Source organism: Bombina bombina, chromosome 1 (assembly GCF_027579735.1).
Source record: "Bombina bombina isolate aBomBom1 chromosome 1, aBomBom1.pri, whole genome shotgun sequence".
Classification (NCBI taxonomy): domain Eukaryota; kingdom Metazoa; phylum Chordata; class Amphibia; order Anura; family Bombinatoridae; genus Bombina; species Bombina bombina.
Genome location: NC_069499.1, coordinates 600,542,029 through 600,567,858, shown reverse-complemented (window position 1 = coordinate 600,567,858; position 25,830 = coordinate 600,542,029). Strand labels below are relative to the sequence as shown.

The 25,830-nt window shown below is 41.9% G+C and overlaps 1 long non-coding RNA gene across 1 annotated transcript in view; it reads left to right on the top strand.

Annotated features, from left to right (window-relative positions):
* LOC128638942 (uncharacterized) overlaps nucleotides 1-22,924 on the top strand; it is a 51,506-nt gene extending 28,582 nt beyond the window's left edge. Inside the window, exons 3-4 of the long non-coding RNA XR_008399133.1 lie at nucleotides 463-531; nucleotides 22,684-22,924. This is a non-coding gene — a long non-coding RNA (uncharacterized LOC128638942). The remainder of the gene's footprint in view (nucleotides 1-462; nucleotides 532-22,683) is intronic.
* Nucleotides 22,925-25,830: the final 2,906 nt, after the last annotated feature.

Sequence of the window (25,830 nt, the reverse complement as noted above, 5' to 3'; positions counted from 1 at the left end):
GGGATGGTGACTCCCTAGCACTCCCCGGAGAGAAACGCATCTTCGGGGAGTAAAGTAGCTGATCAGCTACCGACTCAGGGGCCACCGCTGGATTCCAATTGGAAACCAGCCTAGTGTAAAGGGTAGAGGGAGGGGTCTGACCGGTAAGGGACAGCTATGCAGCATTATGGACAGAAAAGCGCACAGAAGGGGGCAAGCAAAGAAGGAAATGAGCAGGGGAAATAAGAGGGGAAGCGGAGGAACAAGACACCACAGGGTAAACAGAGGGAGTAGAAAAAACGGGACCAGGGGAAGAAATAGGCAAAGATATAGAATAAGCAGAGAGAAAAGAGTCAGAAAAGGAAGGGACAGGGGCCACAGAAACCGCTGAAAGAGCAGAATAATAATGAGCTGAAGAAACATAAATGGGAGGTAGGGAGATATCACCAGCTGTAGTAACCCCAGACTTTTGCTTTCTTGAAGGTACATTATCCTCTTCAACAATTCTCCATGGAGCCTTCACCATGATGAAATCTGCAAGACAAGGAACAGGTTAGTGATTCACTTCTGAATCTCCGCCTCCTAAAACTACTGCTGCCCAGCAGGCACAACCTGCTTTAATCCATTCCTATCTCTCCTTTCTTCCAAAGAAATTACCCCTTAAATTGTTACGTCCCTAAATAGGCCCTTCACTTTCCTTTGTTTCTTTATTTAATCAACTTTGACCTGAACCTTTAAAATACCGTCTGTGTCTGTAAAATATCAACTCGGTGGTTGCAGCTCCCAGTAGTCTACTGCTGCTTCTTAGCTTATCTAGGTATGTTTCAACAAAGGATGCCAAGAGAACAAAGTTAATTTCATAATAGAAATAAATTGAAATGTCTCTTAAAATCGCATTCTCTTTCTAAACCATGAAAATGTAGTTTTGGCTTTTATGTCCCTTTAACCCTTTTATTGCCGAACCATTTCTTATACCTTGTACTGAAGCAGTTATGTCACTACTAATACAGAACAACCCTTGTCCCCGTGGTGATCAGCTGCAACCTAACAGGCTTTTATATTTCAGGTTGTATTTTTTATCCTTAGGGTAAAACTCCCAGGGTCTAGTGTAAATATGTAATTCACCTGCACATTAGAAGGACATACAGACCAGAGCTGGTTGCACTTAAGACTCACAACTCTAGTTTGCAAACTAGTCCAACGGAAATCATTATTACCTTGAAAGTAAAGACATTAAAACAATACCACTGCACAGGGTGAGACGCCGCCGAAATCACACACAGCCATGGGGATCGCTAACTACCCTGATATAATAGATCTCCGGATCACAAAAATAGAAGCCATGCTGGAAACTATCGCCTAGATTACGAGTTTTGCGGTAACAGGGGTGTGGTGCTAATTTGCACGTTATTGTCACTGCTCACTTCCCTGCAGTGCTGGTATTACAGGTTTTTATCAACCCGACGTTAACAGACAAGAAGTGAGCGTAGAGCAAAATTGAGCTCCACACTTCAATTCAATACCAGCGCTGCATAAGTCAGCGATGAGCTGGTTGTATGTGCTCGTGCACGATTTCCCCATAGACATCAATGGGGGGAGCCGGCTGAGAAAAAGTCTAACACCTGCAAAAAAGCAGCGTAAAGCTCCGTAACGCAGCCCCATTGATTCCTATGGGAAAATAAATTTATGTTTACACCCTAACATGAACACCCCTAATCTTACAATTATTAACCCCTAATCTCCCAAACCCAACATCGCCGCCACCTACATTATACTTATTAACCCCTAATCTGCTGCCCCAACATCGCCGCCACCTACATTATACTTATTAACCCCAAATCTGCTGCCCCCAACATCGCCGACACCTACATTATACTTATTAACCCGTAATATGCTGCCCCCAACATCGCCGACACCTACATTATACTTATTAACGCCTAATCTGCCGTCCCCAACGTCGCCGCCACTATTCTAAATTTATTAACCCTTTAAACCTAAAAGTCTAATCCTAACACCCCCTAACTTAAATATAATTAAAATAAATCTCAATAAAATTCCTATCATTACCTAAATTATTCCTATTTAAAACTAAATATTTACCTATAAAATAAACCCTAAGCTAGCTACAAAATAACTAATAGTTACATTGTATCTAGCTTAGGGTTTATTTTTATTTTACAGGCAAGTTTGTATTTATTTTACCTAGGTAGAATAGTTACTAAATAGTTATTAACTATTTAATAACTACCTAGTTAAAATAAATACAAATTTACCTGTAAAATAAGACCTAACCTAAGTTACACTAACACCTAACCTAACCCTACAATTAAATAACTTACATAAATTAAATACAATTCAATAAATTAAATACAATTAGCTAAATTACAAAAAACAAAACAAACACTAAATTACACAAAATAAAAAACAAATTACAAGATATTAGTTTAAATATCTTGTAATTTGTTGTGAGTAAAGCGAAGGGGACGGGAGGGAAAGTATATGGAGACAAGGTCTGAGATATAGGGGAGAGCCATGCCATTGAGGGTCTTGAATGTCAGAGTCTGAATTTTGTCTTTAATTATGCAGGCTATAGGAAGCCAGTGAAGACAGAGAGGTAAAGCAGAAGAAGAGTAATGTGTAAGGAAGATCAGCCTGGCAGAGGCATTCATTATGGATTGTAAAGGAGATAGACAACAAAAAGGGAGATCAGAAAGGGTGGAGCTGCAATAGTCAAGGTGGGAAATTATGTGAGTGAATTAATATCTTAATTGTGTCTTGTGTAAGGAGGAGGGAATTTGGAGATCTTTTTAATGTGGAAACAGCAGTAGTTGGCCAAAGATTGGTTGTGAGGAGTCAATTGTGACTCCAAGACCTTGGGTGTGTGGGGTTGTGGTAATGCTGCTATTACTAACAGTTATAGAAAGCTGGGGGGTGGGAATTTTGGAAGAAGGGAGTAAAATAAAGACTTCCATTTTGAAAGGATTTAGGTTAAGGTAGAGAGAGGACATGCAAAATGAAATATGAGAAAGTCAGTTAGTAACATGAGTTAGCAAGGAAGGGGATAGGTCTAATGCAGAAGTAGATTTGGGTGTCATCAGCATACAAATTATATTGAAACCCATGGGACTTAATTAAGGTACCGTATGATGATGACGTATAGATTGTGAATAGAAGGGGGCCAAGAACAGAGTCTTGTGGTATCGCAACAGAAAGCGTTAGAAGGGCAGAGGAAACACCCGAGAAGGCTACACTAAAGGTATGGTTAGACTGGTAGGAGGACAGCCACGAGAGGGCTGTGTCGCAAATGCTGAAGGATTGGAAGGTGTGGCCCAAAAGAGGGTGGTCAACAGTGTCAAAGGCTGCAGACAGACCAAGAAGGATTAGCAGAGAGAAGTGGCCTTTTCATTTTGCTGTAAGTAGGTCATTAGTTACCTTGACGATTGCGGTCTCTGTGGAGTGTTGGGAGCAAAATCCAGATTGCAATGGGTCAAGCAGGAGTTTAATGTGAGGAAATGTGATAAATGTATGTATATTAGCTTTAAAAGAAGTTTTGAGGCAAGGGGGCGTAAGGAAATAAGGCAGCAGTTGAATGGGAAGGTTGGATCGAAAGAGGGTTTTTTGAGGTTAGGCGTGACTGGTGCATGTTTAAGATATGAGGGAACTAAACTGGTGCTCAGAGTTAAATACGTGTGTGTGGATGGGTGTAAGGGTAGAATAGAGGGAGGGGAATAGCTGTGAGGGGATGGGATCGAGGGTATAGGTAGTGAGTAGTGATGTCGCGAACCTAAAGTTTTGCGTTCGCGAAAAGCGAACGCGAACTTCCACAAAAGTTCGCGAACGGGCGAACCGGGCGAACCGCCATTGACTTCAATAGGCAGGCGAATTTTAAAACCCACAGGGACTCTTTCTGGCCACAAAAGTGATGGAAAAGTTGTTTCATGGGGACTAACGCCTGGACTGTGGCATGCCGGAGGGGGATCCATGGCAAAACTCCCATGGAAAATTACATAGTTGATGCAGAGTCTGTTTTTAATCTATAAAGGGCATAAATCACCTAAAATTCCTAAATTGTTTGGAATAACGTGCTTTAAAACATCAGGTATCGTTCGGGTAGTGTAAGGGTTACGCCCGCTTCACAGTGACAGACTAAACTCCACGTTTAACGTACCGCAAACAGTCCATTTGCACAACCGCAAACTCCCCATTTGCACAAGGTTGGATACCAAGCTAGCCATGTCCCGTTCCTTGTCCTCGCTGATGTCACTGCACGTGCAATCACTTCCTGGGGTAACAGAAAATGCTCCACCCACAAGATGCTCCTATAATATTACTGCACTGAGGATGCTGCCTTTATCTGTGTGTCCTGCTCCCTGGCCGGAGAGCACAGGGGACACCAGGTCGAGCTGCTGAATGAGGCTTCTGAGAAGAAGAAAAGGAAACTGAGAAATGTTCTGCAGAAACTGACCACAAAGAGAGAGGAGACTGAGAAAAGAGTCCAGAGTCTGCAGAAGCACATGAGAGGGGTGCAAGAGAAAGCAGCTGGTGTAACAGAGAGACTCACTGCCCTGATTAGGGACATCAGGAAACAGCTGGAAGAAGAGAAGCGAGTCCTGAGTGAGATCACCCGGCAGCAGGGGCAGGTTTTACTCACAATCTCTGATCTGATCCAGCAGCTGGGAAAAAGAGAACGACGAGCTAACCAGGAAGATTTGTCACATTGAGGAACTGTGCAACATGACTGACCCATTAACTGTCCTACAAGAACAGGAATCACAAAGAGATGAGATGCTTGGTCGGTCCTCCTACTTCCAAGTTCTAATTTGGGGCACTGCGCATGCCATCTAATGTGCCACCAGATAGGAGTGGTGTGTTAACTAGTACTATTCTTATCAGTTTAATCCCTGTTACGTGCCCTATCAGGGGACGTGTATATGGCATTGATTTTAGGAACCCGGAGATGATTTTAGGAACCGGGAGATGGAAAAAGATGCTTGGTCGGTCCGGCCACGAGATAGATAGATAGATACATAGATTAGATAGATAGATCAATAGATGCAATAGATACATTTGATGATAGATACGATAGATAGATAGATTTGATAGATAAATAGATAGATTTGATAGATAGATAATTTCCCAGACAGAGAATTACAAGATGGGCAGTCTGGGACCCATGGTAAGGTTCCCAGAGGCAGTTGCGGCGCCCGAGACTCTGATTAGAACAGAGCACTCTGTGTATCTGCCCTCAGCCGAAATCGGAACATTCTTTAGCTTTCTGTCTGTCGGCCAAATGTCCGTCTGCCAAATGTCCGTCTGCCAAATGTCCTTCTGCATTTTGTCAGAGCACCGCGTGCAATCTACTGTGCCACCAGATAGGAGTGGTGTGTTAACTAGTACTATTCTTATCAGTTTAATCCCTGTTACGTCCCCTATCAGGGGACGTGTATATGGCATGGATTTTAGGAACCGGGAGATGGAAAAAGATGCTTGGACACCCAGTACAGGTCGTTCTCCTTCAGCCTTTTTATACGAGGGTCCCCGACCCTCAACAGGCACAACAGCATGAAAGACCCCATATACCATTACTTCCTTTTGCACAATCGAGTACAGGTATGGCATTGTTTTTAGGACCCCGGAGATAATTTTTAGGAACCAGGAGATTGAAAAAGATGCTTGGACACCCAGTACAGGTCGTTCTCCTTCAGCCTTTTTATACGAGGGTCCCTGACCCTCAACAGGCAAGACAGCATGAAAGACCCCATATACCATGACTTCCTTTTGCACAATCGAGTACAGGTATGGCATCGATTTTAGGAACCCAGAGATAATTTTTAGGAACCGGGAGATGGAAAAAGATGCTTGGTCGCTCCGGCCACGAGATAGATTGATACATAGATTAGATAGATAGATAGATCAATAGATGCAATAGATACATTTGATGATAGATACGATAGACAGATAGATAGATTTGATAGATAAATAGATAGATTTGATAGATAGATAATTTCCCAGACAGAGAATTACAAGACGTGCGGTCTGGGACCCATGTTAAGGTTCCCAGAGGCAGTTACGGCGCCCGAGGTTCTGATTAGAACAGAGCACTCTGGAATGTATATGCCCTCGGCCGAAATTGGAACATTCTTTAGTTTTCTGTCTGTCGGCCAAATGTCCATCTGCCAAATGTCCGTCTGCCAAATGTCCTTCTGCATTTTGTCAGAGCACCGCGTGCAATCTACTGTGCCAACAGATATGAGTGGTCTGTCAAGTAGTACTATTCTTATCAGTTTAATACCTGTTACGTCCCCTATCAGGGTACGTGTATATGGCATGGATTTTAGGAACCGGGAGATGGAAAAAGATGCTTGGTCGGTCCGGCCACGAGATAGATAGATTTGATAGATAGATAGATACATACATAGATTAGATAGATAGATCAATAGATGCAATAGATACATTTGATAGATACGATAGATAGATAGATTTGATAGATAAATAGATAGATTTGATAGATAGATAATTTCCCAGACAGATAATTTTACAAGACGTGCGGTCTGGGACCCATGGTAAGGTTACTTCCTTTTGCACAATCGAGTACAGGTTGGGGATTTCCTTTTGTGCAAAGAAATTTTGGCCGTGTACCTCCACTGCGGTGTCCCCTATCAGGGGACGTGTATATGGCATAGATTTTAGGAACCGGGAGATGGAAAAAGATGCTTGGTCGGTCCTCCTACTTCAAATTTGGGGCACTGCGCGTGCAATCTACTGTGCCAACAGATATGAGTGGTGTGTTAAGTAGTACTATTCTTAGCAGTTTAATCCCTGTTATGTGCCTTTTTCTTGGTTTGGGTTTTGAAGCCACAGTGCAGCACCAGAGGCCAGAAAAATTAGGCATGTACAGTACACATGCCTGAAAAATTAGGTATTGTTGCAGCCACTGCCAGAAAATTTGAGTTTGTTTGACAGTTAGAAAGTGCCCTAAAACATTGCGGCTTGAACCCTAGTTGTTGGCGGATAAGTCACGCAAGTCATCCGGCATTCGAAGATAAAATACAGCAGCATGTGGACCATTTTTAGCCCAAGGCAGCTCATCTCATCAGGCCTTTTTTACTCGAATGTATTGCCCAATGTCAGTCCCTTCGGGATCCATCCCTCATTCATCTTAATAAAGGTGAGGTAATCAAGACTTTTTTGACCTAGGCGACTTCTCTTCTCAGTGACAATACCTCCTGCTGCACTGAAGGTCCTTTCTGACAGGACACTTGAAGCGGGGCAGGCCAGAAGTTCAATTGCAAATTGGGATAGCTCAGGCCACAGGTCAAGCCTGCATACCCAGTAGTCAAGGGGTTCATCGCTCCTCAGAGTGTCGAGATCTGCAGTTAAGGCGAGGTTGTCTGCTACCTGTCGGTTGAGTCATTCTCTGAGGCTGGATCCTGAAGGGCTGTGGCGATGCATAGGAGTTAAAAAGGTCCGCATGTCCTCCATCAACAACACGTCTGGAAAGTGTCCTGTCCTTGCCAGCGTGGTTGTGGGAGGAGTATTACTTTCACTTCTTCCCCTGTTAGATTCCCGTTGTGCTGTGACATCACCCTTATGCGCTGTGTAAAGCATACTTTTTAATTTATTTTTGAACTGCTCCATCCTTTCCAACTTGTGGGAATTTGGTAACATTTCAGTCAATTTATGCTTATACCGGGGGTCTAGTAGTGTGGACACCCAGTAAAGTTCGTTCTCCTTCAGCTTTTTTATACGAGTGTCCCTCAACAGGCACGGCAGCATGAAAGACCCCATTTGCACAAGGTTGGATGCCGAGCTACTCATGTCCCGTTCCTCATCCTCACTGATCTTACTGAAGGTATCTTCTTCCCCCCAGCCACGTACAACACCACGGGTACCAGATAGGTGACAACGAGAACACTGGGATGCCTGTTGTGCTTGCTCTTCCTCCTCCTCCTCAAAGCCACATTCCTCCTCTGACTCCTCTTCCTCACAATCCTCTTCCAGCGTTGCTGCTGGTCCAGCAAGTGATGCTGATAAGGCGGTTTCTGGTGGTGATGGTGACCACAACTCTTCCTCTTCACGCTCATCTACGGCCTGATCCAGCACTCTTCGCAGGGTCCAGGAAGAAAACAAATGGTATGATGTCGCTGATGGTGCCTTCGGTGCGACTGACTAGGTTTGTCACCTCCTCAAAAGGACGCATGAGCCTACAGGCATTGCGCATGAGCGTCCAGTAACGTGGCAAAAAAATTCCCAGCTCCCCAGAGGCTGTCCTAGCACCCCGGTCATACAAATACTCAGCTTTTTCTTGTTGGAGCAGGCGGTCGAACATTAGGAGTGTTGAATTCCAACGTGTCGGGCTGTCGCAAATCAAGCGCCTCATTGGCAGGTTGTTTCGCTGCTGGATATCTGACAAGTGCGCCATGGCCGTGTAGGAACGCCTGAAATGGCCACACTCCTTCCTGGCCTGCTTCAGGACGTCCTGTAAGCCTGGGTACTTATGCACAAAGCGTTGTAAAATCAGATTACACACATGTGCCATGCACAGCACATGTGTCAACTTGCCCAATTTCAATGCCACCACAAAATTACTTCCGTTGTCAGAAACCACTTTGCCGATCTCCAGTTGGTGTGGAGTCAGCCATTGGTCCACCTGTGCGTTCAGGGCGGACAGGAGTGCTGGTCCGGTGTGACTCTCTGCTTTCAGGCAAGTCAACCCCAAGAGTACCTTGGGAGCTGGGGGGTGCCGTTGATGTGGAGCAAGACGCAACAGCAGAAGAGGACTCAGCCGAGGAGGTTATGGAAGAGGATGGAGTAGGAGGAGTAGAGGAGGTGGCAGCAGGCCTGCCTGCAAGTCATGGCGGTGTCACCAACGATAGACAGATAGATAGATTTGATAGATAAATAGATAGATTTGATAGATAATTTCCCAGACAGAGAATTACAAGACGTGCGGTCTGGGACCCATGTTAAGGTTCCCAGAGGCAGTTACGGCGCCCGAGGTTCTGATTAGAACAGAGCACTCTGGAATGTATATGCCCTCGGCCGAAATTGGAACATTCTTTAGTTTTCTGTCTGTCGGCCAAATGTCCATCTGCCAAATGTCCGTCTGCCAAATGTCCTTCTGCATTTTGTCAGAGCACCGCGTGCAATCTACTGTGCCAACAGATATGAGTGGTCTGTCAAGTAGTACTATTCTTATCAGTTTAATACCTGTTACGTCCCCTATTAGGGTACGTGTATATGGCATGGATTTTAGGAACCGGGAGATGGAAAAAGATGCTTGGTCGGTCCGGCCACGAGATAGATAGATTTGATAGATAGATAGATACATACATAGATTAGATAGATAGATCAATAGATGCAATAGATACATTTGATAGATACGATAGATAGATAGATTTGATAGATAAATAGATAGATTTGATAGATAGATAATTTCCCAGACAGATAATTTTACAAGACGTGCGGTCTGGGACCCATGGTAAGGTTACTTCCTTTTGCACAATCGAGTACAGGTTGGGGATTTCCTTTTGTGCAAAGAAATTTTGGCCGTGTACCTCCACTGCGGTGTCCCCTATCAGGGGACGTGTATATGGCATAGATTTTAGGAACCGGGAGATGGAAAAAGATGCTTGGTCGGTCCTCCTACTTCAAATTTGGGGCACTGCGCGTGCAATCTACTGTGCCAACAGATATGAGTGGTGTGTTAAGTAGTACTATTCTTAGCAGTTTAATCCCTGTTATGTGCCTTTTTCTTGGTTTGGGTTTTGAAGCCACAGTGCAGCACCAGAGGCCAGAAAAATTAGGCATGTACAGTACACATGCCTGAAAAATTAGGTATTGTTGCAGCCACTGCCAGAAAATTTGAGTTTGTTTGACAGTTAGAAAGTGCCCTAAAACATTGCGTCTTGAACCCTAGTTGTTGGCGGATAAGTCACGCAAGTCATCCGGCATTCGAAGATAAAATACAGCAGCATGTGGACCATTTTTAGCCCAAGGCAGCTCATCTCATCAGGCCTTTTTTACTCGAATGTATTGCCCAATGTCAGTCCCTTCGGGATCCATCCCTCATTCATCTTAATAAAGGTGAGGTAATCAAGACTTTTTTGACCTAGGCGACTTCTCTTCTCAGTGACAATACCTCCTGCTGCACTGAAGGTCCTTTCTGACAGGACACTTGAAGCGGGGCAGGCCAGAAGTTCAATTGCAAATTGGGATAGCTCAGGCCACAGGTCAAGCCTGCATACCCAGTAGTCAAGGGGTTCATCGCTCCTCAGAGTGTCGAGATCTGCAGTTAAGGCGAGGTTGTCTGCTACCTGTCGGTTGAGTCATTCTCTGAGGCTGGATCCTGAAGGGCTGTGGCGATGCATAGGAGTTAAAAAGGTCCGCATGTCCTCCATCAACAACACGTCTGGAAAGTGTCCTGTCCTTGCCAGCGTGGTTGTGGGAGGAGTATTACTTTCACTTCTTCCCCTGTTAGATTCCCGTTGTGCTGTGACATCACCCTTATGCGCTGTGTAAAGCATACTTTTTAATTTATTTTTGAACTGCTCCATCCTTTCCAACTTGTGGGAATTTGGTAACATTTCAGTCAATTTATGCTTATACCGGGGGTCTAGTAGTGTGGACACCCAGTAAAGTTCGTTCTCCTTCAGCTTTTTTATACGAGTGTCCCTCAACAGGCACGGCAGCATGAAAGACCCCATTTGCACAAGGTTGGATGCCGAGCTACTCATGTCCCGTTCCTCATCCTCACTGATCTTACTGAAGGTATCTTCTTCCCCCCAGCCACGTACAACACCACGGGTACCAGATAGGTGACAACGAGAACACTGGGATGCCTGTTGTGCTTGCTCTTCCTCCTCCTCCTCAAAGCCACATTCCTCCTCTGACTCCTCTTCCTCACAATCCTCTTCCAGCGTTGCTGCTGGTCCAGCAAGTGATGCTGATAAGGCGGTTTCTGGTGGTGATGGTGACCACAACTCTTCCTCTTCACGCTCATCTACGGCCTGATCCAGCACTCTTCGCAGGGTCCAGGAAGAAAACAAATGGTATGATGTCGCTGATGGTGCCTTTGGTGCGACTGACTAGGTTTGTCACCTCCTCAAAAGGACGCATGAGCCTACAGGCATTGCGCATGAGCGTCCAGTAACGTGGCAAAAAAATTCCCAGCTCCCCAGAGGCTGTCCTAGCACCCCGGTCATACAAATACTCAGCTTTTTCTTGTTGGAGCAGGCGGTCGAACATTAGGAGTGTTGAATTCCAACGTGTCGGGCTGTCGCAAATCAAGCGCCTCATTGGCAGGTTGTTTCGCTGCTGGATATCTGACAAGTGCGCCATGGCCGTGTAGGAATGCCTGAAATGGCCACACTCCTTCCTGGCCTGCTTCAAGACGTCCTGTAAGCCTGGGTACTTATGCACAAAGCGTTGTAAAATCAGATTACACACATGTGCCATGCACAGCACATGTGTCAACTTGCCCAATTTCAATGCCGCCACAAAATTACTTCCGTTGTCAGAAACCACTTTGCCGATCTCCAGTTGGTGTGGAGTCAGCCACTGGTCCACCTGTGCATTCAGGGCGGACAGGAGTGCTGGTCCGGTGTGACTCTCTGCTTTCAGGCAAGTCAACCCCAAGAGTACCTTGGGAGCTGGGGGGGTGCCGTTGATGTGGAGCAAGACGCAACAGCAGAAGAGGACTCAGCCGAGGAGGTTATGGAAGAGGATGGAGTAGGAGGAGTAGAGGAGGTGGCAGCAGGCCTGCCTGCAAGTCATGGCGGTGTCACCAACTCCTCTGCAGAGCCATGCATTCCATGCTTGGCCGCGTCAAGAGGTTTACCCAATGCGCAGTGTAGGTGATATACCTTCCCTGACCATGCTTTGCAGACCAGCTATCAGTGGTCATATGGACCCTTGCCCCAACGCTGTGTGCCAGACATGCCATTACTTCCTTTCGCACAATCGAGTACAGGTTGGGGATTGCCTTTTGTGCAAAGAAATTTCGGCCGGTTACCTTCCACTGCGGTGTCCCAATAGCTAAAATTTTTTTGAATGCCTCAGACTCCACCAGCTTGTATGGTAAAAGCTGGTGGGCTAAGAGTTCAGACAAGCCAGCTGTCAGACGCCGGGCAAGGGGGTGACTTGGTGACATTGGCTTCTTACGCTCAAACATGTCCTTGACAGACACCTGACTGTGGGCAGATGAGCAGGAACTGCTCCGGAAGAGAGACAGATTGGCGGATGGTTGAGAGGGGGCAAGGAGCACAGCAGTGGTTGACGTGGCTGAATATGCTGGACCAGGAGGAGGATGGCTGCTTTGAGTCTGTGTGCTGCTTGTCCTCATGTGTTCATCCCATAGGCGTTTGTGATGTGAGATCATGTGCCTTCGCAAAGCAGTTGTACCAAGGTGGGTGTTGGACTTCCCACGACTCAGTTTCTTTTGGCACAGGTTGCAAATGGCATTGCTGTTGTCAGAGGCAGATACATAAAAAAATGCCACACTGCTGAGCTCTGCGATGACGGCATTCTGGTGGTGGCAACAGCATGCGTTGATTCGCATGCTGTCTGGCTGACCCGGGTGCCGATGCATGCTGTCTGACTGTGCCACTAGCTCCTTGCAATGACCTCCCCCTGCTTCCAACTCGTCTCCTCCTCCTGCTCCTCTCTGTCTTCCCATCTGAACTTTCCCCCTGTTCTTCTTCTCTTCTACCGGGCGCCCATGTGACATCCACGGACGCATCGTCATCATCAACCCCTTCACTTGTATCTGACAACTCAACAACTGAAGCAACTGCGGCTACAACATCATCATCATCATCATCATCATCACACCATGCGTCGTCCATGTCTGTAATGCTGCCTGACTGAGACATATCACAGTTATCTACATCCTCTGTCAATGATGGTTGCGCATCACTCATTTCTTACCACTGAGGTGTACATAACTCCTCTGACAGATCAAATAAGGCGGCTGTGGTGATAGTGTCGGTGGTGGTGGCAGGCGGGCGAGTGGTAAGTTGAGAGGTGCCCGAAGCTAAGCTGGAGGAGTATGGTGCGTCAAGATTACGAGCGGAAGTTGTAGAAGATTGGGTGTCCTGTGTTATTAAGTCAACTATTTCATCAGAACTTTTCGTGTTCATGGTACGTGGCCTAACACTGGGCATTATTCTATGGCCAAAGTGAATCACAGCACCACGACCACGACGGCCCCTGCGGGTTGGCCTGCCTCTGCCTGTCATTTTTTTTTCAATTAGTGCTACTATGCGTGCAAGCTACTGTGAGTGGGCACAGTATACGCTGTGAGCCTGACACAACAAACCAGACTGATGTTTCACAGTCAAAATAGTTTTTTTTATTTTTAAAATGTACACTTACACTACTATAAAACAAGATAATATGAGTGGTGGCACTGGACAAGTGGGCACAGTATACGCTGTGAGCCTGACACAAAAAAGCAGACTGATGTTTCACAGTCAAAATAGTTTTTTATTTTTAAATGTACACTTACATTACTATTAAACAAGATAATATGAGTGGTGGCACTGGGCAAGTGGGCACAGTATATGCTGTGAGCCTGACACACACGCTGGCAGTGGCAGGCTGGCCTGGCAACTGCAATTAGATTACACTAGCAGACTGATGTAAAAGTTTTTTTTTTTTAAAATTTGCACTACTGTTACACCAGATATGACTGGTGGTGGCACTGAGAAAGAAGGCACAGTATACGCTGTGAGCCTGACACACACGCTGGCAGTGGCAGGCTGGCCTGGCAACTGCAATTAGATTACACTAGCAGACTGATATAAAAGTTTTTTTTTAAAATTTACACTAATGTTACACCAGATATGAGTGGTGGCTCTGAGCAAGTAGGCACAGTATATGCTGTGAGCCTGACACACAGGCTGGCAGTGGCAGGCAGGCAACTGCTATTAGATTACACTAGCAAACTGATGTAAAAGTTTTTTTTTTAAATTTACACTACTGTTACACCAGATATGAGTGGTGGCACTGAGCAAGTAGGCACAGTATATGCTGTGAGCCTGACACACAGGCTGGCAGTGGCAGGCAGGCAACTGCTATTAGATTACACTAGCAAACTGATATAAACACAGGCTGGCAGTGGCAGGCTGGCCTGGCAACTGAAATTAGATTACACTAGCAGACTGATGTAAAAGTTTTTTTTTTTTTAAATTTACACTAATGTTACACCAGATATGAGTGGTGGCAATGAGCAAGTAGGCACAGTATATGCTGTGAGCCTGACACACAGGCTGGCAGTGGCAGGCAGGCAACTGCTATTAGATTACACTAGCAGACTGATGTAAAAGTTTTTTTTTAAATAATTTACACTACTGTTACACCAGCCAGATATGAGTGGTGGCACTGAGCAAGTAGGCACAGTATATGCTGTCAGCCTGACACACAGGCTGGCAGTGGCAAGCTGGCCTGGCAACTGAAATTAGATTACACTAGCAGACTGATGTAAAAGTTTTTTTTTTAAATGTACACTACTGTTACACCAGATATGACTGGTGGTGGCACTGAGCAAGTAGGCACAGTATATGCTGTGAGCCTGACACACAGGCTGGCAGTGGCAGGCTGGCCTGGCAACTGAAATTAGATTACACTAGCAGACTGATGTAAAAAAATTTTTTTAAAATTTACACTAATGTTACACCAGATATGAGTGGTGGCACTGAGCAAGTAGGCATAGTGTATGCTGTGAGCCTGACACACAGGCTGGCAGTGGCAGGCAGGCAACTGCTATTAGATTACACTAGCAAACTGATGTAAAAGTTTTTTAAAAAAAATGTACACTACTGTTACACCAGATATGAATGGTGGTGGCACTGAGCAAGTAGGCACAGTATATGCTGTGAGCCTGACACACAGGCTGGCAGTGGCAGGCTGGCCTGGCAACTGAAATTAGATTACACTAGCAGACTGATGTAAAAGTTTTTTTAAAAAATTTACACTAATGTTACACCAGATATGAGTGGTGGCACTGAGCAAGTAGGCACAGTGTATGCTGTGAGCCTGACACACAGGCTGGCAGTGGCAGGCAACTGCTATTAGATTACACTAGCAAGCTGATGTAAAAGTTTTTTTAAAAAAAATTACACTACTGTTACACCAGATATGAATGGTGGTGGCACTGAGAAAGAAGGCACAGTATATGCTTTGAGCCTGACACACAGGCTAGCAGTGGCAGGTTGGCCTGGCAACTGAAATTAGATTACACTAGCAGACTGATGTAAAAGTTTTTTTTTTAAATTTACACTAATGTTACACCAGATATGAGTGGTGGCACTGAGCAAGTAGGCACAGTATATGCTGTGAGCCTGACACACAGGCTGGCAGTGGCAGGCAGGCAGGCAACTGCTATTAGATTACAAAGAAGAAAAAAAATGACTGATGTAGCCCTAAAAAGGGCTTTTTGGGGTGCTGGCCTTACAGCAGAGATCAGATGAGTCCTTCAGGACTGTAGTGGACACTGAATACACTAGCCTAGCTATCGATTTCCCTATTAAATTAGCAGCAGCTACACTGTCCCTCCTCTCACTAGCAATGCAGCTTCTGAATTAATCTAAAATGGCTGCTGTCCATGAGGTGTAAGGGTCTGGGAGGGAGGGTCTGCTGCTGATTTTCTGGAATGTGCCTGCTGACTGTGAGATACAGGGTCAAAGTTTAGGCAATGATGATGAATAGGGGGCGGATCGAACATCGCATATGTTCGCCCGCCGCTGCGAATGCGAACAAGCTATGTTCGCCAGGAACTGTTCTCCTGCGAACTGTTCGTGACATCACTAGTAGAGAGTTGAGAGGACAATATAAGGGTGGAAACCTCTTCCTTAGTACCAGGGGCAAAGGAGTTGAATTTATGAGTTTGTGGGTTTTAGATGATTTCAAACTGTTGAGGGCTATGGAGACTGGTAGTATGTTGAGAAATTATTTCATTTCCGTTGGAATAAATGTTGTTTTTGAAGTGGCTGGCAAAATCTTAAGCAGAGAGAGATGTTGTCGTAAGAGTTGGTGCTGGGCGGAAAAGGTTATTGAAAGTGGAGACAGACGTTTTGGGTTTGGAGAAAGAGTGAAGATAAGAGTAGTGAAGTAGTTTTGCTTAGCCAGGTTAATTGCAGAGTAGTAGGAGTTCAAGATGAACTTGTAGTGAAGAAAGTCGGCTAAACACCAAGATTTTCTCCAGTGCGGGAACATTGGCATAGGTAGCATGTCAGAGGAATATGCCAGGGCTAAGGATGAATGCGTGACTTCCTAGTTATGTTAGGAGGTGCCAAATTGTCAAGGACTTATGTAAGAGTGTAGTAGTGGTGACAGATAGATCGATCAGGATAGGAAAAAGAGCAGATGGATGAGAGCAGAGTTTTAAGAGTGGGTTGCTGATTTAGTGACTTATTGCTTTTGTGGTGTTTGGTGTGAGGGTTAGATGGAGGGAGAGGTCAGAAAGAGGAAAGGTGGAATTTGTGAAGTTTTTGAGAGTGTATCGATAACTGAAAATCATGTCAAGGTAGTGTCCATCTTTGTAAGCGGGAGAGTTGGTCCAATGTGACAGACCCGAAAGAAGTCTGTAGAAGAGTGAGTTGGAGAAGGTTTTTTGCAGGGGGCAATGGGGTTGTCAACAGGGAGGTTGAAATGCCACACATGAGGATAGGGATGTCTGAGGAGAGGTAAAAAAGTAGTGAGGAAGCAAAATGATCTAGAAATTGAGTTGAGGACCCAGGGGGCAGTATATGAATGCAACACATATAGGCCTAGATTTGGAGTTTGGCGGTAGCCGTGAAAACCAGCGTTAGAGGCTCCTAACGCTGGTTTTAGGCTACCGCCGGTATTTGGAGTCATTCAAAAAAGGGTCTAACGCTCACTTTTCAGCCGCAACTTTTCCATACCGCAGATCCCCTTACGTCATTTGCGTATCCTATCTTTTCAATGGGATCTTTCTAACTCCGGTATTTAGAGTCGTGGCTGAAGTGAGCTTTAGAACTCTAACGACAAAACTCCAGCCGCAGAAAAAAGTCAGTAGTTAAGAGCTTTCTGGGCTAACGCCGGTTCATAAAGCTCTTAACTACTGTGCTCTAAAGTACACTAACACCCATAAACTACCTATGTACCCCTAAACCGAGGCCCCCCCACATCGCCGCCACTCTATTACATTTTTTTAACCCCTAATCTGCCGACCACCACCTACGTTATACTTAACCCCTGTATTATATTTATTAACCCCTAACCTGCCCCCCACAACGTCGCCGCCAGCTACCTACAATAATTAACCCCTAATCTGCCGACCGCAAAGAGCCGCCACCTACATTATAGCTATGTACCCCTAATCTGCTGCCCCTAACACCGCCGACCCCTATATTATATTTATTAACCCCTAATCTGCCCCCCACAACGTCGCCTCCACCTGCCTACACTTATTAACCCCTAATCTGCCGAGCGGACCGCACCGCTATTATTATAAAGTTATTAACCCCTAATCCGCCTCACTAACCCTATAATAAATAGTATTAACCCCTAATCTGCCTTCCCTAACATCGCCGACACCTAACTTCAATTATTAACCCCTAATCTGCCGACTGGAGCTCACCGCTATTCGAATAAATGTATTAACCCCTAAAGCTAAGTCTAACCCTAACACTAACACCCCCCTAAGTTAAATATAATTTTAATCTAACAAAATTAATTAACTCTTATTAAATAAATTATTCCTATTTAAAGCTAAATACTTACCTGTAAAATAAATCCTAATATAGCTACAATTATAATTATATTATAGCTATTTTAGGATTAATATTTATTTTACAGGTAACTTTGTAATTATTTTAACCAGGTACAATAGCTATTAAATAGTTAAGAACTATTTAATAGCTAAAATAGTTAAAATAATTAAAAATTTTACAAATTTACCTGTAAAATAAATCCTAACCTAAGTTATAATTAAACCTAACACTACACTATTAATAAATTAATTAAATACAATAACTATAATTATCTACAATTAAACCTAACACTACAATATCAATAAATAAATTAAATACAATTCCTACAAATAAATACAATGAAATAAACTAACTAAAGTACAAAAAATAAAAAAGAACTAAGTTACAAAAAATAAAAAAATATTTACAAACATTAGAAATATATTACAACAATTTTAAACTAATTACACCTACTCTAAGCCACCTAATAAAATAACAAAGCCCCCCAAAATAAAAAAATGCCCTACCCTATTCTAAATTACTAAAGTTCAAAGCTCTTTTACCTTACCAGCCCTGAACAGGGCCCTTTGCGGGGCATACCCCAAGAAGTTCAGCCCTTTTGCCTGTAAAAAAAAACATACAATACCCCCCCCAACATTACAACCCACCACCCACATACCCCTAATCTAACCCAAACCCCCCTTAAATAAACCTAACACTAAGCCCCTGAAGATCTCCCTACCTTGAGTCGTCTTCACCCAGCCAAGCCAAATTCTTCATCCAAGCGGAGCAAGAAGAGGTCCTCCATCCGGTAGAAGTCTTCATCCAAGCGGGGCAGAAGAGGTCTTCCATCCGATTGAAGTCTTCATCCAAGAGGCATCTTCTATCGTCATCCATCCGGAGCGGAGCGGCAGCATCCTGAAGACCTCCGACGCGGAAACGTCCTGGCCGACGACTGAACGACGAATGACGGTTCCTTTAAATGACATCATCCAAGATGGCGTCCCTCAAATTCCGATTGGCTGATAGGATTCTATCAGCCAATCGGAATTAAGGTAGGAATATTCTGATTGGCTGATGGAATCAGCCAATCAGAATCAAGTTCAATCCGATTGGCTGATCCAATCAGCCAATCAGATTGAGCTCGCATTCTATTGGCTGTTCCGATCAGCCAATAGAATGCGAGCTCAATCTGATTGGCTGATTCAATCAGCCAATCAGATTTTTCCTACCTTAATTCCGATTGTCTGATAGAATCAGCCAATCGGAATTCAAGGGACGCCATCTTGGATGACGTCATTTAAAGGAACCGTCATTCGTCGTTCAGTCGTCGGCCAGGATGGATGTTCCGCGTCGGAGGTCTTCTGGATGCTGCCGCTCCACTCCGGATGGATGACGATAGAAGATGCCTCTTGGATGAAGACTTCAATCGGATGGAAGACCTCTTCTGCCCCGCTTGGATGAAGACTTCTACCGGATGGAGGACCTCTTCTTGCTCCGCTTGGATGAAGAATTTGGCTCGGCTGGGTGAAGACGACTCAAGGTAGGGAGATCTTCAGGGGCTTAGTGTTAGGTTTATTTAAGGGGGGTTTGGGTTAGATTAGGGGTATGTGGGTGATGGGTTGTAATGTTGGGGGGGGGGTATTGTATGTTTTTTTTTACAGGCAAAAGAGCTGAACTTCTTGGGGCATGCCCCGCAAAGGGCCCTGTTCAGGGCTGGTAAGGTAAAAGAGCTTTGAACTTTAGTAATTTAGAATAGGGTAGGGCATTTTTTTATTTTGGGGGGCTTTGTTATTTTATTAGGGGGCATAGAGTAGGTGTAATTAGTTTAAAATTGTTGTAATATTTTTCTAATGTTTGTAAATATTTTTTTATTTTTTGTAACTTAGTTCTTTTTTATTTTTTGTACTTTAGTTAGTTTATTTCATTGTATTTATTTGTAGGAATTGTATTTAATTTATTTATTGATAGTGTAGTGTTAGGTTTAATTGTAGATAATTATAGGTATTTTATTTACTTAATTTATTAATAGTGTAGTGTTAGGTTTAATTATAACTTAGGTTAGGATTTATTTTACAGGTAAATTTGTAATTATTTTAACTATTTTAGCTATTCAATAGTTCTTAACTATTTAATAGCTATTGTACCTGGTTAAAATAATTACAAAGTTACCTGTAAAATAAATATTAATCCTAAAATAGCTGTAATATAATTATAATTTATATTGTAGCTATATTAGGATTTATTTTACAGGTAAGTATTTAGCTTTAAATAGGAATAATTTATTTAATAAGAGTTAATTAATTTCTTTAGATTAAAATTATATTTAACTTAGGGGGGTGTTAGTGTTAGGGTTAGACTTAGCTTTAGGGGTTAATACATTTATTAGAATAGCGGTGAGCTCCAGTCGGCAGATTAGGGGTTAATAATTGAAGTTAGGTGTCGGCGATGTTAGGGAGGGCAGATTAGGGGTTAATACTATTTATTATAGGGTTAGTGAGGAGGATTAGGGGTTAATAACTTTATAATAATAGCGGTGCGGTCCGCTCGGCAGATTAGGGGTTAATAAGTGTAGGCAGGTGGAGGCGACGTTGTGGGGGGCAGATTAGGGGTTAGTAAATATAATATAGGGGTCGGCGGTGTTAGGGGCAGCAGATTAGGGGTACATAGGGATAATGTAAGTAGCGACGGTTTACGGAGCGGCAGATTAGGGGTTAATAATAATATGCAGGGGTCAGCGATAGCGGGGGCAGCAGATTAGGGGTTAATAAGTGTAAGGTTAGGGGTGTTTAGACTCGGGGTACATGTTAGAGTGTTAGGTGCAGACGTAGGAAGTGTTTCCCCATAGGAAACAATGGGGCTGCGTTAGGAGCTGAACGCGGCTTTTTTGCAGGTGTTAGGTTTTTTTTCAGCTCAAACAGCCCCATTGTTTCCTATGGGGGAATCGTGCACGAGCACGTTTTTGAGGCTGGCCGCGTCCGTAAGCAACTCTGGTATCGAGAGTTGCAGTGGCGTTAAATATGCTGTACGCTCCTTTTTTGGAGCCTAACGCAGCCATTCTGTGGACTCTCAATACCAGAGTTATTTTAAAGGTGCGGCCAGAAAAAAGCCAGCGTTAGCTACACGGGTCGTTACCGACAAAACTCTAAATCTAACCGATAGAGAGGAGAGAGAATAAGCGGATCATGTGGGTTTTAAAGGAAACAAATGTGAGGGAAGAAATGGATTGTATTTGGTGAAAAGGTGAAAAGTAAAGTAAAATACCTACAGTGAGAGCCTGAAATTTGAGGGAGTGGGTGAAAAAGAGGATAGAAGTGAGTTTGTTGCAAATAGAGCAAGTGTTCCAAAGTGCACAAGAGAAAGGGGTGTTGGCTTTAGAAACAAGAGGTATTTGAGTGAGGTTTCCTGGGTTTGTGATTTATAGGTCTATGGGAAGGCACACATGGATGGGTGAGGTTAGGAAGTTGTGGGGGCAAGTAATAGGGGAGATTTCATCAGTTGCCAGTATGAGCAAGAGGGAGAGTGATATAAGATGAGATATATATTTGCAGTATTGAGAGTTTTTAGGATGAGGTTCAGGAAGGAGAGAGAGAGAGAGAGAGAGAGAGAGAGGGAGAGAGAGTTTAGGAATGTGTCAAGTTCCCAAGAGCAAATGTAAGGTGATGGTAACAGAGATGGGCCAATGAATAATGCAGGTGGTGAGGGGGGGGGGGGGAGGAGTAAATCAATAAAGTAGTTTGTTATAGAGACAAGAGTTGGCAAAAAGGAAAATGAAGATGTTGAGCATTTTATGAAAAGGGGAAACAGTGAAACACATAACACACTGTATTGCAACAGCATTTGCCTGGTGACTTTGTTAAATCTTTGTTCAATTCTTGTATAATTATTTTTTCCTAATTCTTAGTGCCTCTCTTATATTACAATAATGCTACTGCCTTGCAATACTTCCCATACAAGTTCTAAATTTATAGGCTACAGTAGTCAGCTGAGTGCACTAAATTAGTTAATGAATGACATGATCAAAGACAGTCAAACGGCAAATTGGGAATGTTTGATTCAGGCCAGGTCAAAGTGACAAGACAAAATAAACAGATTATATAATTTGAAGGAGGCTGTACATTTTAAAGTTATAGCAAGAATTGACAAGACTAGAACATCACAAAGCAAATGACAAGACATTAAAATATCACAGTAAACACAAGACTTAGTTGGCAACCTACAATCATATACCAAAGAGAGGTAAAAGCTGCAGGAAATAGAGTAGTTTGCATTATATGATGTTACAGGTGGGACTGAATTCACATACCTGAATGCAAAACAGAGAGTGTAGGGTTAACTTGATGTAATGTTCATTCCTTAGGTAGATGTCAATAGTCAGGTCAATTGGCTTAATAGGCAGCAGTGTGGTGAGTAGAAGTCTTAGTGTCTCACTTATAAAATGCTCACTTCAGAAATGTGAAACTTTGATATTACAACAATGCTGCTGCCTTGCAATGCTACTCCCCTTGTTCCATATTATGATAATCTTAGCCAAGGGAGTACTATTTAGAAGCTCATACCACTTCACTAAAATCTCTAAATATCAGCTTCATCTTTACAATATTGATATAGCAAAAGCATGTATTCCTTTATTTTAATTCTACCTGTTATTAGTAAGAATCTTTATGCTAAACTTTTTACTGGTTGATTAGAGTTTATTAAACATAAAATGCAGTTGGAAATTGGGGTAAATCATGTGTGTGTTTTTTTTCCTGTTATTAAAATAAAATATATATATTTCAATGAGATGATTGGATGGGACAAGGATGTGTATATTCATTTTATGTTAATAGAAGGTTAACCTGCCACATTATTCTTCCCAATTTCCATTTGTGTTTCTGTTCAGTACACCATTACTGTGTATAAGTACACCATGGACAGACTTCTTATTAAAGAGATTGATTCTTGGGACACCATAAGATTGTCTCACTTTCCTTGTTCTCTTCCTCAGGGGTTGGTAGCTGGAATGATGTCAGATGCAAAAGAAAGAAGCCATATGTTTGTCAACATAGAGTTTGACCACAAGGAAGCATTCCTTCACTTCTATGCTACTAACCTTAAGAGTCCTTCCCTTATCGGTGTATTCCATTGATTCACTCTTCTTTCCCTATTATCCTCCCCCTAAATCTGTCTTCATCCCAGCTATATATGAGCTTTATGCTATTGAAGCTTAATAAAATGGTTAAAGAAAATGAATGCCTCATGATCATTTCCTAACTGACCACATGGTGAGGCTGTGAAATACAGCTCATAAAGTAATGGTTTAACACGTTGGTAAAAGGCAAATGTACAGTGTAATCAATTTTAGGGATGGGCAAATGTTTCTAAAAATTTGAAATTTAAAACAAATTTTGATACATTCGTTCGTGCGAATCGAATTTCGAATGTTTATATACCATTCTAACATTCTACTTTTGAATTTTCGTTTTCAAATTTTTCATTAACATTTGAAAATATTTGTTCGAATAATAGAATGTAATAGAATAGAATGCAATTTTCAAATTTGAATGTGACATTCCAATTCTAAATAGTATTTCTAGTCTTATACTGTGTTTTATATATCTAATATTCGAATTCGAAATAGTATTTCTAATCTACAACTGTGTTTTATAAATGTAATATTCAAATTTGAATGTCAAATTTGAATGTCACATTCAAATTCAAAAAGGTATTTCTAGTCTACAACTGTGTTGTATAAATGTAATATTCAAATTCGAATGTCACATTTGAATTTGAATGTCACATTCAAATTTAAATGTCACATTTGAATTCGAAATAGTATTTCTAGTTACAACTGTGTTGTATAAATGTAATATTTAAATTCGAATGTCACATTCGAATTTGAATGTATTATTCGAATTTGAATGGGATATTCAAATGTAGAATTCGAATGTGACATTCGAATTCGAAAGTGACATTCGAAAACTGTAAATAACATTCAATATTAGAATTTTTAAGAATATTCGTTCTTATCAACATTCGATTATGTAAATCGAATTTCTACAATAACATTCGTTCTAACATTCAAATTTGAATATAAACACATGAGCCCATCTCTAATTAAAGGGACAGTCTACACCAGAATTGTTATTGTTTTAAAAGATAGATAATCCCTTTTTTACCCATTCCCCAGTTTTGCATAACCAACACTGTTATATTAATATATTTTTTACCTCTGTGATTATCTTGTATCTAAGCCTCTGCAAACTGCCCCTTTATTTCAGTATAAAAAAAGGGAAAGGTATTTGGTGCGCAAGTCCTACCCCTGCATATACACTACTCTGTTCCCAAAAAACAGTGTTTAAAAAGACAGTTTAATTATAGATTGGGTGTAAATGCGCTATACAGCAATGGGGATACTTAAACAGGATATAAAAAAAGGTCTTTGGATACCTACTAAGAAGCGTAATATTAAAAAGCGGTACAATAATATATTGTCAGATAATACTGTATATGAATTGATCGAATATACCAATATTCATTAAGGGGTTCAGAATATTTTAATACTTAATATATTCAAAAGATAAAATCTGATATAGATATATTGTCAGATTAATACTGTATATGAATTGTTTTAATATACCAATATTCATTAAGGGGTTCAGAATATTTTTAAATACTTAATATATTCAAAAGATAAAATCTGGTATAGATAATTAATATGATTTGATCCTCTGGTAACACTTGTAACACTTAGGATAAATAAAGGGTCTTAGGATAACTACTAAGAAGTGTGGTGTTAAAAAGCGGCAAAATAGATTTATTGTCAGATATTCCTGTATATGAATTCATCTAAAACACCAATTTTCGATAAGGGGTTCAGATATTTGAAAAACAATACTTAATATAATCTAAAGATAAAATCTAATATAAATGATTGTTATAAATTGATACACTGGTAACACTAGTTTTTTAAATATTCTGAACCCCTTAATGAATATTGGTATATTAAAACAATTCATATACAGTATTATCTGACAATATATCTATATCAGATTTTATCTTTTGAATATATTAAGTTTTTTAAATATCTGAACCCCTTATCGGAAAATTGGTATATTTGATAAATTCATATACAGTATTATCTGACAATATATCTATTGTACCTGCTTTTTAATATTACGCTTCTTAGTAGGTATCCAAAGACCTTTTTTTATATCCTGTTTAAGTATCCCCATTGCTGTATAGCGCATTTACACCCAATCTATAATTAAACTGCCCCTTTATTTCAGTTCTTTTGACAGACTTGCAGTTTAGCCAATTAGTGATAGCTCCCAGGTAACTTCACGTGTATGAGCACAGTGTTATCTATATGAAAAACATGAACTAACACCCTCTAGTGGTGAAAAAACCTGTTAAAATGCATTCTTAAGAGGCGGCCTTCAAGGGTCTAAGAAATTAGCATTTGAACCTCCTAGGTTAAGCTTTCAACTAAGAATACCAAGAGAACAAAGCAAAAATGGTGAAAAAAGTAAATTGGAAAAATGTTTAATATTACATGCCCTATCTTAATCATGAAAGTTTGTTTTGGACTAGACTGTCCCTTTAATTTGTATTGTATACATTTAACGGTTACAGGTACAGTCACTGGTAAGTTTTATAACAAAAACTAATGTGCAAAATAAGTCACAATCAGTAATAAATACTGAATAAATAATAGTTAAATTGTGTTGCCAGATTCTGCAAATATGCAAGTGTAGTTTCAAATGTTGATATGTGGAATAATGTGTCATAAGAAAAATGTCTGCAACAATATAGCATAAAGAAAAAAAGCAAAAAACAGAAGACAGAGAAAATACTTTGCAAAAACATATTCCCAAAACATTCATTATATACAGTTCCATCCACCAATTTATTTACATAAATGCTTAACAAATGTTATTCCATGCTTCTTGTATTAGAAAAATATAACGTACAATTACAAACTCTGCAGTTATAGCACACATGCATAGAAACAGATACAATAATAAGCACATGTGGCAATCATATAATCATATCTTATATATTCAGCCAAATATTATGGTATAACTCAGGGATGTCCAACTGGCGGCCCATGGGATAGATGTGGCCCTCTGCACTAGTTTTTTGCAGCCCCTAA